General features: G+C 37.1%; 1 long non-coding RNA gene across 2 annotated transcripts in view; it reads left to right on the top strand.

Moving 5' to 3' along the window:
• Positions 1 to 12,832, top strand: part of LOC148954761 (uncharacterized) — a 91,153-nt gene that overhangs the window by 38,225 nt on the left and 40,096 nt on the right. The gene's annotated exons all lie outside the window — the stretch shown is intronic.

The raw sequence follows: 12,832 nt of genomic DNA, 5'->3' as shown, positions 1-12,832 counted from the left end.
GGATGGGGTTTCTCAGGTGAAGGAAAACTATTGAGAAGAATGTGGGCTAGCAGTGCTACATTGCGATTACCGAAGATTTGACATTTAAAATTAAAATATTTGGCCGAAATTGCAACTGAAGAGAAAAAACTCTTGGCGAAGAAAAAAGACTAATTTGTTTTTGAGCATTCATATGTCGCTTTTTTATACTTGTGTGACTGAAATAAAAGAGTGATTTATTTTTTTCTTTTCACCCAAAGCACCAAGGGTAATAAAAAGAAAATATGATTCATTGGATTTGCTCAATTGAATTTAGAACCATATATATCTTGACAAAGTAGGAATTAAATTCTCAATGAAAAAAAAACTCCAGATGCAGTTATGCAGTTTTAGTAGTAGCGGGCTCCAAATTAAAATAACAGCATAAAACTGATGAAGTTGTAGTTGTCTTTGGGAATCTATAGGTCATTAAGCTCTGATTTATTTTAGAAAGAAAGGATGACACACTTAACCAATTAGTTTCGCCTTTTTTCACGGTTCAACGTGGCAACACTGACAAAATTGGAAAATTTCTTAAAAACTTTACAATTTTGAAATAGCTAAAAGAAAAATATAAGAAATCGTGGTTTCCAGGTGTGGTTATACCTAAGATGGGTAGCTCTGTAGATGGAAAGGCCCATAAAAGAGCAATGTCAAAGATTATGTGTGATGAGTCGGAGGTTATAGGCTTGAAGGATGTCGACATTAAAACTTAAAACGAGCAAAAATTATTCCATATATGAAAGGGGCTGTCCCCTTCTCAACGCCTCGCTCTTTACGCTAAAGTTTCGTAAACTACAACAAAAAAAAACCTAACCCATATACTAACTCTATGTATTAAGTATTTAATTAAAATATACCTACATCGTACTTTGTTTCACTGAGCCAGGTTGATTGTCTCCGAATACTTAATGGCAAACCTGTTTTTTGCAGATTCAAATAAGTAAATTTCTTAACTGTGTTTGGTTTAATACATAATTACCTCTTTTATAATCCTAAGGTTTTAAATTCTTTACTGGTTACCCCCCCCACCCCGATTTTTTTTTAATATTCTCAATTTTTCTGTTGCCAACAGGAAATTACAGAAATTAATTATCTCAAATGAAATTAGTTTCTGAACTGTTTTAGTATTGTTCATATCTGCTGTTTATTTTACTATTCAAGGTAAAAATTGTGTCACGTACAATACTGCGAGACTCAAATTTAAGAAATAATGAAAGTATAAATTAATAGGTCGTTGGCTTGTCCCTCACCTCTAATCACACCAATTCCGGTAATTTTTTTGAATGTGTCGTTTAAACTAAAGCTTGGAAAATATTTTAATCTTGTATAGGTCTATTTTCTGCACTACAGCCGAAATTCTGCAAATATTGAGAGAACTGAGAAGAAAATATTTAATATGATGATAATTTTTTTTAAATCATTATGTTCCTAAAATTTATTGCGTTTTTTTATTTATTAAATCCAAAAGCGGTAAGCCTTATCAAGCTTGTCGACAATACATTCTTTGTGACAACATAATAGACACATACATATCTATGAAAATAACACACCATGAAAACATACAGGTCACAAAAACAACTAATACAAAAAAAAAATTCCTCAAAACGGATCGTGATATAAACCTAGTATGAAAATTTGTAGAGGCTAAACTGCTTTTGAAAGACTGGACCGTGATAGTCGCAACTGTTTATGATGGAAGTGCGTTCCAAGTCTTCCATACTAGGCTATATTAAGACTTTTGGACTGACCTTTTCTGTGAACAGTATATTTTGTGTTGCTGTTGACGGGTACTACTGTATTCTGTAAAAGTGAAGAAATGAGTTGGAGTGTTATTATCAATATTGCTAACAATGCGGAATGTATTTATTAGGTCAGTTCTATCACGTAGGAACTGAAGACTAGGCAACTGTAGTCTCTGCATTCTCTGGTGGTATGGTAGATGTCTCAGATAAGGTATGAGTTTGGTGGCTCCTACGGTAAACTTCCTCAACTCTTTCTCTATCTCTCTTATTAAGGGGGTACCATACTGATGAATAATACTCAAGTAATGGACGTACAGTGAATGCATAAAGTGAAATCAATGAACGAAGACTGAACTTAGAAAATGTACTCTTTAGACGTAATAATTGGTAATTTGCCTTATGGATGATATCTGATACATGTTTATCAAATTTGAAATTCGAATCGAAGCAAACCCCAAGGTCTCGAACATACTCCACGCTTGAAATTGATTTACCATCACCAAAGTAGTGGTAATGTTGAGGGAGTCTACGCAAATAGTGCACAGCATTACACTTGATTTCGGTAATGAACATAGAGTTTGCCGTACACCACCGGCGCAGAGCATCCAAATCATCTTGAAGTAAAGAAATCTCATGTTCATTTATGACTGACCTGTAAACTTGCACATCATCTGCGAACATTTTTAAGGTCGAATTCGTAACAACACGCGGCAAATCATTAATAAAATGGAAGAAGAGTACCGACCCAAGACAACTGCCTTGCAGAACTCCACTTATGACAGGCGTAAGTGATGACAAAGCATCATCTACCGTAACCTCTTGGGTTCTATTTGTAAGATAATTCGTTACCCATGCTTTAGTTCGAGGGACGATACCGTATAATTGACATTTATTTATCAGAAGTGGGGTGGAAACTTTGTCAAATGCTTTGGAAAAGTCAATATAAAAACCATTGAACAAAAAACCATTATCTGCCATCAATTGAAATCCTTAATCACCTCCAGAAGTTGCATGCTACAAGAACGCCTTTTATAGAATCCATGCTGAGCTGAATGCCATAATTTATTCTCCTCAAAATGTGCCTGGATTCTGCTCACCAGAACTTTCTACATTATACGGGAAAAGATAGATGTATTTGAAATCGGTCTGTATTTTAAAATGGGACTTTGAACCATTCTTGTACAACGGCCTGATGATTGCTTTTTTCTAAGCTGAAGGACATTCACCAGAAGAGAGACATGTGAGTGGTCCAGAAATCACAGATGCAAGTTCGTGTAACGTTGTATTTGAAACTCCATCAAAATCCGGCGCCTTTTCAGGATTAAGATTTCGGAGTGTTTGATAAACCTGCTGGACCGTAAAATCTGAGTCATAAAATTCTTTTGATAAAGCTGGAGGAGTAAATTGAGCATGTGTGTTTGTGTGAAAACTGAACCAAATACCTTATTGAAAAGTTGTGATTTTACATAATTATCATCTATATGTGAAAGAGTTTCAGGATCTATAAAGGAAGTGGATGATGGGGATTAGACCCCGGTGCTGCGCCGATGAGGGAAGACCGGCGGCGGCGGGGCCAAAAACAGCACGCCGCGCCGCTGGCGCGATCAATGTTGACCGCAAACATTAGTGTTTTCATCAGTCTTTCTCTAATCACAGCTTAAATTTACAACAGATTCGAGCCTATTCATGAGTTCAAAAATTCACAACTCGCTGGCTGGAAACTGGTCTTCTTCGTTATTCTTCAAGAGAAGAAGAAATGTAATAGACACGAAATGGCTGTGGCGTTTCAGAACCCTCGCATAATACGAGTAGTTGAAGCATCTATTCGCTATGTATTCTTAACATAAATAATTATCAAAATTAGTAGTTTTTTTTCATCGAGCATTACTGCATACAAAACTTCAAATATCGTATCACAAAATTCGTCAGTTATCTGGGTAAATACTTTGAATATAACTTTGAACTTAGAAGCTTAATTTTGTCATAATGCCCTTTGCCTATATCTGTTTTGTCACCTTTAAAACAGTTGAAATGGGTGACTTTGATATTGATTGTTTTTTGTTTTTTTGCTCTTTTGGATTCTTAAAAAGAATTCTTGTATTTAAAACTGGTTGTTAATTACAATTTAAAAATGCGTTTTAAAGTTTTTTTGCTTCTTTATAGAATATATGTCATGTAGGCTAGGGTTGAACTGCTGCTTTTTTATTGCTTTTGGCTGCTCTTTTGGATATTATTCGTTTTTTCTTTTGGGGATTCATTCCAAATTATAAATTGATAAATACCTAATATCAGTCAAATTATAACTGCATCTAAAAGGAGTAAATTTATCAAATTGAAAAATATATGATGAAGACCTCAAATGAGAACATTTAAATTACACTGAAACAAAAAACACTTAATGGTATATTCGGTATGAAGAAAAATTAGGTGCCAGCAAGTTTCTGGTAAAAAATGAAAGGCTCATCTGTTCTAAATGTAATTAAATGATATAATATGCAGATTGAAATAGACCCAGGGGGATTTGAGATTTTTATCCTAGTTCGTCACTTTTAATCCAAGCAAAATGCTAGGACACTTAACATCAGTTATTGAGTTTAAGCTTTGATTTCCAAACGCTCGCAAAAATTATCAAATTTAAGAAAGTCACAAAAATAAGTCACTTGTGGTCAAAATAGTCAAAGACTCCTTTTTGATTCCCATCCAGGCTCAAAGCTTCTGCTATGGTCATTTCCATGGAAATCTCTAAAGAGTTTCTTTTTAAAATAGCTTTCAAGCATAGTTAGGGGTATTTAGCCTTTTTTGCTTTTCTCCAAAGCTTTGAAAAAAGTGTTATAATTTTCCAAATGTTACATTTGTTATATTTGTGCATTTTTTGGTAATCATTTGTGGGGTGATCGAATTTTTTAAACCACTGTAGATGCGTAAGAACGTTGCAACATCTAGTACCCTGAGGTGATAAGACTGTCAAAGACTCCTCATTGAACCTCCCAGATTAAACGATGTGATAGAATCCCCACTTTTTTATTTTACTTGGGTAGTGGACCAAGGGCGCCACTGTTACCCAAGCACAATACTAGGGGGGAATCCGATATCGCTTTCGTTCTTTCAATTCGATTTAGTGTCAATTTGCCAGGTACTTACGAATGAGTATTTTCAAATTAAACCCATTTCATCAATAAAAAAAAACGGGTTGGACACATATGTCGCTTTCCCTTTGGACGATAAAACCATGCAAGTGCTGTATCAAGTATAACTCACGAAAATCTTGTTAATTTTTGTCAACTTTTCAACTTTTTGTCATCCCTGCTTTCAATAAAAAAAAAAAATCAAGGTACTATCACTTAAATATAATAACTCCTTATGCCTCCCCCCCCTATGGATACTATCTTGATAGGATACCGTCTCTGCTTTAAATAAAAAAAAAAATAACTTATTGGCACCCCTGCTTTCAAAAAAAATAATCGACGTATTATTTAAATATGATAGCTCACTATCCCCCCCCCCTCTGGATACCACCTCGATAAAATGCCGTCTCTGCTTTAAATTTAAAAAAAATAACTTTTTGGGATCCCTGCTTTCAATAAAAAAATTCCGAGATATTATCATTTAAATGTAATACCCCCTACCCCCCCCCGCTGGATACCACCGTGATAGGATACCGTCTCAGCTTTCATTAGAAAAATAAGTTAATTAATAATTAACTAGGTCACTATATGGTTCAAACAAACACGCAAAATAACGTTAAACAGCTTAGTGTTCCTTGAAAAAAAAATTGAGGGTGTGAGTAAAGGGGTATAAAGACATAAACAAAAATGTCGAAATAATTGAGTTATACATCAAATTATTGGAAAACTAAGCCAAAGATTCGCCGTGGCATTCAATAAGATCCAAATAATTTAATTGAAAGGGAGCACACACAGAACCCAAATTAGGCCAGTAGCCTATGAGAAATCGCAAAATACCCAAGACAATGAACAAGTCTTAATGGGGGGCCTGGGTCTATCAAAATATTTTAATGGTTTCCCAGGGAATTTGATATCATTTTCTTCTGTCTCCACTTTAAATGAAAAAAATAATTGATATCAAATATTAGTAAAATCTTATCTAAAAACAGCAAAAAAAAAATCTGCAAACTTTACAATTCAGCTGTATAAACAATCTGTCAGCTGTCAATTTTAAAATCTAACTGTAGGCTGAAGCTGCATAGTAGTGAATGCATTCTATAATTCTATTCAACTTGAAAATAAAATTCTCGACTACGAACGATGTTAGAAATAGCGATTGGGAAACTACACTCGAAATGATTTAAACTCATTTCATAAAGACGATACTGTTTTTTGTTAACATATGAAGAACTGTGTATATTGCAATATTTGCAACTGCATATTGCATCTGTCTGGTTTTTATGCAAAGTAACAAAAGAGACGAAAATTAATGAACAAGAGAGTAGTGAAGAATTATGGTATTCAAAGTAATGTTTGGCAGGGAAAGTCACTGACGATGAATTGCTAGGGCTGGCACTGTGATTGGGTGATTTTCGTGGATTCGGGAAATCAATTTTTTTCGGAGTGACACTTAGATTTTCGTGTAAATCCCCAAGAAGTTAGGGATAATGAAAACCCTGTTTCACTTCTGATCAAGAAAATTGAAATACTAAACTACAAAAGAAAGAAAGGCTCCGACTTTGCGGTTGATAAAGTAAAGACTTGCAGCACAATTAGGTTAAATTTGACCGAACGCCGCCGACTCTGTCGGTGGCGGCGCGCCTGCAGCACGCCGGCGGCGTTTCGACACTTGGGTGGCGCTCGACCGGGCCTCTCGTCGGCGGCGTTCGGTCGATCCGCCGGCGCGGTGCCGGGGTCTAATGGGGATAGGGAAGCTTGATTCCTTCTCATGAACGTCCAAAATCTTTTTGGGCAACTTTAGACTGATGCAATAACATTCGACTCAACCTCTTGACGATTTAGACAAGAAACTTAGTTGCTCTATTTCTAGCTCTTTTATATATTGACCATGAATCAGGTTTTAAATTTTATTTGCTCACGCCACCCATCACTTGTTTCTTTTAGAATTTGTACAATATACCGAGGAAGGATCTGTCTATTTTTGGAAAACTGCCTGCTAGTAAATTTTGGCATGTGTCGATCTTTACCTTCTTTAATGACCTGCTTCATAAATTCGAAGGACACATCTCGTCACATGAAAGCAAAATTGTCCTACTGGAAAAAAAAAAGTAATAGAGTTTAAAGGTTTCAAAGTTGGGTCGAGAAGTAACCATAGAAGATTTCGCAAAAAAAAAAAAAAATGAACCTAGAATACGGTGAGCTCTGTCAAGGAAAATTATTTCCATTGCCTTAATGCTTACCCAAAACTCACAAAAAAATTGCAAAATTTCGTGGGACAATTTTACTCCCAAATCACTTTCAATTGTTTTAAATACAGTAGAACAAAACTGAAGAACGAAAAGCTTATTTCTGATGTCTTTTATGTCGTCTATAGAGAAGGTGGTATAAAACGTATAAAACAAGGGACGAAAATTAAAAGGCTTGCATGTTATTTCGGTGCCTTCCACAGCCGTCCAATGGGCTTCTTCGGTGTCTCCTCACCATCATAGGAGGAGAGATCATCGTCAGATTCCAGGGTTTCGGGTACCGCCTTTGGATGAAGTTTCTCTTGGGCAACGGTAAGGCTGCTCATGAGCTGTCGATCCACCTCTGGCATAAGGCTTAGCATCGACTTCAATTCAGCTATCTTCACCTTAGTGAGAATAAGGCGTTTCACCTCTTTTTGTAGTGGATTAATAAGTCTTTGAGTAAAAATAACTTCTTCGCCTTCTACTTTTGGGCATCTTGGTGTCAGCTCCAGAGCTATTTTCACCTCCGTAACTCGAGCGGACAAGTCAAGATCAGTCTTGTACAGAACCCGTTTGCTGAGTCCTTGTCTGAAGACAAGAACCTTGACTTTCGTGTAGGGGACAGAATTGTATTTTTACAGTTTTGTACACGATTTGTAGTCCTATACCTTTGTCAGCTGCATAACAATGAATGGTTGGTCTCGCCTTACTGATTTAAAATGTCTAGCCAGACTCAAGGGTAAATGGATCTCAGTGTGCTTCAAGTACCATTTTGTTTGGCTTTGAATGTTGTCAACCTCTTGAACAAGGCTGAGACCGGCTTCTGAGTATTTCATAGTTACTTTTTGGATTCGAGGATGTTGCCGAAGGAAGTGCTGCATAGCGAAATTCATTATACTGTTTCTGTTTTGGCTTACGCAAGAATCACCCCATGTAATAAGCTCCTCATATTCAGGATGATTCGAAACAATCTTCTCGAGAATCATGATAACTGCATTGGCTATCTCGGTCCCTTATCTACCAAGCACACTCTCGTTCCAAATGACAAAGTACACATCTTTTTTTGCGTAAAAAATTGCAGCCATGTTAAAACAATTTAGTTTCAGCTTGTAAAAATAACACGACACGTCGACCCTCGGCAAAGCAAACACGTTTTCCAAAGCAAAGTAAATCACTGGGATGTTCTTTGCCCTATCTCATTTCCTTTCTTCTGTGCAGTTGCCACTGAGTCTTTTATGCTCCAAAACTTTAGCCACTCTATCAAGAGGAAGTTCTATTTTTTTACTTCCGCAGCTACTCGATGTTCCTCACAATGGTCACAGCGGTCCCCTCTTTGAACAAAAAAAACGATATTGAATTCAGTCAAGAATGTCTTTCGATAGATGGACTCCGAGACTGGGCTTTATTTCTGATCTGTACTAAAAGCTCTCGAAATTTTTAACTTTTTTTTTACTTTGATAACCGACTCCAAATACTCGTGCTGTGTTTTAGAACAACACTAGTATGAGGGCATTCGTGGGAAATCGTTGATGTGCTCTTTCACTAGATCAATCTTGGTCTAGAATGTTTTGTTCGCCGCTGTTCGCAGTTCGCTCCTTGCAGCTGGAATATCGGAATGGGGGTCTTTAACTTTGTGAGCATAGTACACTCTCTGCTGAGAAACGTCGTGCGTAGAAAGAAAAAATCTCGGAAAACTCTTAGTGTCTTTCCTCTAACATTCACAAAATACTGGAAGTAGTACTTATTTCTGGTGACAACGTTTTTATTCTTTTTCTTTCCTTTCTTTGTAGTGCTCTTAAGAAGGAGCATCCTTTTCTCTTTGGCACTAAGTCTCCAGAAAATATCATGTAGCTTCTGTCGAGACTCATCATCAACATTCAGTTTGCAGGAAAAATGGCACTTTTCGTTACATGTCAGGGCTTCCCTGACACTCTGATTCTTTCCTTAAGTTTTCCCAGTTTTCTCATCCCGGAATACTTTAACACTCGGCTGATTTAGCTGATTTAGCTAAATGAGCGGCTGATTTAGCTTTGTTACGAAGCCGGTTTGCTTCCAATCTTAGTCTCTTTCGACACTTCTTTTCCTGGAGAGTGCTATCCGAAGAAGTAGTCGATGGTTCTCAAGCACTAGTTTCAACAGATTCAACTATCACCTCAGTCATTACAACTGCCTGAGTCTGGTTACAGTCAGAGGGATCTGTACCAATTTCAACTGTCGATCCTACATCTGAGTTAAATGGATCTAAATCTTGATCGTTCTCTGCAGTCTCAGCTGTGCTGGAGGATGCAGTCGCAGTAACAGGCATACTGGAGAGGTTAGCAACATTCTCAGGTTGATTGTCATCATCCGAGGATACCTCAGAAAGAACAAAGGTTTTATCATTGTCCTCGTCACTATCATGTTCGAGATCTTCAAGCTCAGAAAGACTGTCTTCAGAATCACTCTCGCCAGAAGGTAAGTTGCAGAGAATTTCTGAAACATCTGAAAGCTTCAATCTACTTGGTTGCTGGTATCTGGAAGAAAAAATATCTTCAAAAAATTTTCAGGTACGTATTATACAGGAATAACAGGATGCATCCCAAGCGGCAGAGACTTCAACCTGGTCAGCGACATTTTACCATTATGACACGCAATGGAAGCTCAGGACAAATCAGTTCACGGTCAAGCGACAGAATAATGATAGGTAAGGAAGTGAACGACGAGGTGATGAAAGAGGTTGTGATTGTTTGAGAAAAAAAAGTAACACGGAGGCGGACAGTAGGGCCAATTTTCGGCCCTCAAAGCTGGCTGGTTCTGCAGCATTAAATCCAATTGTCCGAAGCCTCCAAGCGCGCGGGATAATATACTAAATGAAGCGAAAGCAAAAACAAGTACAAACCAACACGAAACCAAATCCTCTAAGATCAAGAAAAAGACCCTCTCCCAGAAGCTTTCGTGGGTAAAGGTGCAATGTGGGTCCCCCTGATAAGAACACCTTATTGATAAGGGTATATTATTAAGTCAATAAGGTTGGAAAGTTGCAGAGAAAGTGCCCAGTAGAAGCAGAATGCAAACAACACACTTCTTCCTGTATATTTCAGTTCTATTTGTAGAGCCTCTGCACCCTATACTACCGGGGGACCTACACTGCACCTTTACCGCTTTCGTGAGACAGTTCGTAGTCTGAGCAAAAGTTGTTAACCAAGATCAAGTACAGTCCTTTTCAAAAGCCTTAATTATTTTTCTGATTTTTATTTCGCTTTGGTTAGCAAAAATCCACACAGGCCAGTTGCAGTACCTAGAGCCTAAAGCAAAGTTTGTTGACTCCATCTAGCAGATTCCAGAAAGAAAATCTAGGTTGATCACTTGGAGTGTATTGCAAAGATACGTATAAAGCAGAAAGAAAATTAAATACATACCTCACAACAGAATCTAATCAAGTAAGATTATAATTTTCTAAATCTCTCTCCTGCCAAAACAAACAGTATTCTTTTCTTTTTCTGCTGATGAGAGTGATGAAAAAATCACCTAGTAGGACATTTTTGCTCGTAGGACAAAATTGCTTACAAATTTTTCAGAATTTGCTACCGTAGAGCAAAACCGCACGCTTCGTAGCGGGAAAACTATGGCATGTACAGCAACGCCCTTTAAACCATATGAAAGCGCGTAACAACATACGACAGATGGTGTGGAATATCTCAAAAAAATTCTTAATGCAGTAGGACAATTTTGCTCTGAGGTGACGATCTGCGGTAGCATTACATTGCTCCAACTCTTCTCGGATAGAAAGAGATGAAATATAATCAGAAAATGCAACGTAATTCGTTCTACCATAATTATATTTGGGAGAACTATTCGGATTATCAGCAAAACCCCAAAAACAATTTAGTGCTATCACCAATACCGAATGATCGCTTTTTTCTTTGGTGGCAAAAAATCAACATTAGTAATATGATCAGGTGATTTCGTAATTACAAGGTCTAAGACTGAATGGTTCGAATTAGCCCTAAACAAGTAGGGTTTTGAATGCCCTGATACAATTAATTTTCTTGTAAAGTTTGTAGGAATGGATTTTGTTACGACTCATCAGACAGTTGCATTGTATTTGAGGTCAATCAATAGAGGGTAGGTTAAAGTTACGAACTGCTAGAAACTTAGAACTATATAAAGAAACAGAGGACAATAACTGCAATATTTTTTTTATTATTAAATGTACACAATTCACTAACACTAGGACTACGATAAATGACTACAACGCTAAAAGCACTTGTGGACCCAGGTAACGTCACATCAAAAACTGAACATTTGCTTATACTTGAAGAGATTGGCTCATTAACTTCCATATACTTCATCGAGATATGAACATAAATGAACATTCCACGCTTATAATTTCTGTTTACAATGAGATTATAATCACGCACTTGCTGGAAACACACAACTGATTGTTGACAGTTCTTGTGTAGTGATTCCATAATAACGATGACAAGGGGTTTGAGGGCTGATATTGATGCTTAAAATTCATCAATTTTCGAAGATAAATAGTCTGAATTTGTGTAGAGAACAGATAAATCACTGCACCGTATCCCCACGAAAAGAATTCACTTTCACAAGTTCCAGTCACACTTTGCTGCTTTTAACCTTCCAGCCTGATTCGCGTGCTTCCTTTTCTTGAAGTTTTTGCTTCAAAACGTCATACTTTTTCTTATGTGCAAGCGTTTGGGCGATCATAATAAAATCCGAAGCCTCTAAATGTATCCTTTATGTTCGACAGATAATTTGACAGGTGGAAAGAAGCAGCGTCTCGTTCAACAGGGCTGCAAAACATTATAGTTTATTGAGGTGACACTTTTCATATTTCACTTTACCAAGGCGAATAGAGAACGAATATTTATCGGGACAATTCTGAAGGACAGGTTCAATACAAATTTTAAATCCTTTGCGTTTTGCTGTTTCTTCGTCGTGGAGCTTCGATCTTCGGCAAGTCCATACACGATCAGATTCTTTTGCTTTATAACAAAATCGTCCAGGGTACTGTCGGATACAAGCTTCTACTAATATTTTGCTCAAGCTTTTGGCTCAGGGTCTCAAATTCAGTTTAATATAGGTTTCAGCTTTTTTTTTCATGGGCTGAACTGAACATTTGACCAAGTCTTTCTCAATGCTTGTTATTCTGTTATTCAGAGTCTTTACCAGCTTATCAATCTTAACCTGAATCCTCTTTTCAGTGTTAGTAAACGTTGATCTGATCTCATTCTTGATAATGTCTTTTATCTTGGAGGCAGATGAACTATTTTGAGTGACTCTGACCTGTTTACAAAGGGGACAAGACCACACCGAACCAAGGCGAAACGTCATTTTTGTAAACAAATGATGTTCCGTTTCAGTCATTTCAATGCATTCATTGCAAAGCCAACGTTCACAAGAGTCACAGAGAAGAGCGCAACTGTCGTCTTTTAATCCTTTATTGCCGGTCTTGCTATTATCCGTGCCCTTTGCTGGGGACTGTTTCTGGCGTTTCGGATCATTTTCTCTTGTTTTAGCTGAAAATTGGATATTATTATCCTATCAGTTGACAACGTGGTCTTCTTGCAAAATTAAAAAAATTACTTGGGACTGCTTCCAGTGGAATGAATATGGCTGGACAAACTCTTAGACTGTGAGGTGTCTTGAAAAAATAGATAGTCTAACAAAAAATGATATAGTTTGAGCACTCCTGCAATAAAATGTGAAAGCAAAT

The sequence above is a fragment of the Artemia sp. Qi Xiang Cuo genome, chromosome 3 (assembly GCF_049724085.1).
Source record: "Artemia sp. Qi Xiang Cuo chromosome 3, ASM4972408v1, whole genome shotgun sequence".
Classification (NCBI taxonomy): domain Eukaryota; kingdom Metazoa; phylum Arthropoda; class Branchiopoda; order Anostraca; family Artemiidae; genus Artemia; species Artemia sp. Qi Xiang Cuo.
This window is presented reverse-complemented; position numbering and strand designations above follow the sequence as displayed.